Below are 2,500 nucleotides of genomic sequence, written 5' to 3' on the forward strand. Positions count from 1 at the left end.
AGGGAGAAAAAAAAAAAGAGAAAAACGAAATTTCCAAGTTGCAGAAACCACAGGTTGACCAACAACTACTGACAAACAACCTTGCATACTGAAGCGTAGACTTTGGTCTGATCGACCACTTTTCAATCATTTTCTAACCACACAAAGGTTTCTCAAAGCTGAATAAGATACTTTGACGTTAGCCAGAATACAATCTCGAAAGTGGGGAGCCTTGGAGAAGGTACTCATTCCTCCTCCCTTTGGGGGGAAGAGGGGGAGAAGGGTAGCTAAACTTTGAGACATGGGACTCAATCATTACTAGTTAAAGAAAAAAAAATATTAACTAGCTTTTCTTTCCCGTTCTGTTCTTAGTTATCCATAAAGTAAAACTGAGCTAATGACATATTTTGATTCTTTATTAGGTCTTAGTAGAGCTGGTGATGATGGCGATGATGATTTAGAGGCGAAGGTGGGGGGGGGTTGGGAGTAGACTGGGGGGACTACTTACAAGTGGCTTTGGGGGGGCTCTGACGTCACATATCACCCGCAAAGTAATCACAACTTGACATTCTTGTGTTTCATGAAACCGCAATAAAGAATATCAAGAGGAAATGACTCTGATAACTTGTCACTTCTTATCAGAGGTCGAAAAACGACAAAAAAATGAGTCGAATAAATCATAATTTCATGAGCGAAGATTAATCACATCCATATAATAAACTTATCACGAGTTTACGGTCTTGAGTGTTTGATATACACAGACAAATCGCAACTTTGCGGTCATGATTGTTTGATATACACAGACGAATCGCATATTTACGGTCTTGAGTGTTTGGTACACACAGACGTATCGCAACTTTGCGGTCTTCATTGTTTGGTATACACAGACGAATAAAAAAAATGCTGTCTTGAATGTTTGGTATACCCAGACGGGTCGCAACTTTGCGGTAATGAGTGTTTGACATACACATGCGAATCGCAACTTTGCTGTCTTGAGTGTTTGATATACCTAGACAAATCGCAACGTTGAGATCTTGATTGTTTTATATACACAGACGAATCGCAACTTTGCGTTCTCAGGTGATCCACAGTCATGCCTCCTTATCGTTTCTTACCAGAGGAGGAATGGCAACCGAAACATAAGCTTTGATAAGATAAGAGGGCAGTAGTTCTCCTATCTAGATAGAATGATCTAGAAATGTAATTTCTTCCTTTGGGGGGGAGACGTGGGATTCTTTTCTAGAATTGAGGTTTAGGGGGGTTAAGTTGTCAGCTGGGGGAGGTTAGATGAAGACTAAGATTTCTATATGAAATATTGATTTTTCAACAAAATAGAATCTAAAATTCTTCAGTCAAAAGGAAATGACAATTTATCAAACGTCACATATAACAAACAATTACAAAGGTTTCGTTTTCAGAATTGGATATTCTAAGAGGAATATTGCAAAGAAGGAGAATGTGGATTACGAGGATCTAGCGTCAACCAGAATAAATTAAGTCAACGACGCCACATTACCAAAGATCTGATTTCATCTGGATAAATAAATGTTAATAAAATCATCAAATGTCAACCAGAATAAAATATTTCATATTTTTACTATGATGACGTTCTGAATAAAACTGTCAGGCGCTAGCCAGAACAAATTCTCGAAAGACATCGTTATGCTCAAAGGGGTCGAACAGGTTACCGGCAACGGTCACTGTAAACAGAGGATTGTCCGAAGATCAGCAAATGGGGTTTGTAGAGTTGACCCAAAGAAATCGTCTGGCGTTTAGCCAGAATAGAATGTAGGCAGCACACATACACGCACGCACACACACACACACACACACACACACACACACACACACACACACACACACACACACACACACACACACACACATACAAACATACACGCAAACACACACACACACACACACATACACACATACGCACACATACAAACACGCACACACGCAAACACACGAACACACGCACACACACACACACACACACACACACACACACACACACACACACACACACACACACACGCACACACACACACACATATACATGAACACATACACACACGCATGCACACATACTGTTTCTTGCCTCACATACGAGTATCTTGTCTCAAATACCTTTGAAGAAAAACACTTTGTTGCGGTTCTTGATATGATAGTTGCTGTTATCGAACTCCAAGATAGACATCGGGTGAGGAACTTCGTCAGGAGGCGCTTATCTGTGACCCAGGCCGCCATCTTTGCTCAGTGTGCGCGGACAGAAAGAGAGAGAGATAGAGAAAGAGAGAAAGAGAGAAGATAGAGAAAGAAAGAGAGCTGTAGACAAGATCTTTCATGAAATCATCCTTCAGCACTGAAGTTGCTTTCAGTCAGGGGAGTGGGGGTTGCTGACACTACAGGAGAATAACAATCGTCATGTGTTAGCCAGAATAGAATATACAATGTATGTTTTGTGGTTAAGAATGAAATTCAATCGTAGTGGTTATTTGCCACTTAAAAGAACAGTTAG

General features: G+C 40.4%; 1 protein-coding gene across 1 annotated transcript in view; it reads left to right on the plus strand.

Annotated features, from left to right (window-relative positions):
• Positions 1-2,500, plus strand: part of kkv (hyaluronan synthase-like protein kkv) — a 123,751-nt gene that overhangs the window by 56,706 nt on the left and 64,545 nt on the right. The window lies entirely within an intron of this gene.

The sequence above is a fragment of the Oratosquilla oratoria genome, chromosome 33 (assembly GCF_046742065.1).
Source record: "Oratosquilla oratoria isolate Oo_2021 chromosome 33, ASM4674206v1, whole genome shotgun sequence".
Taxonomy (NCBI): Eukaryota; Metazoa; Arthropoda; class Malacostraca; order Stomatopoda; family Squillidae; genus Oratosquilla; species Oratosquilla oratoria.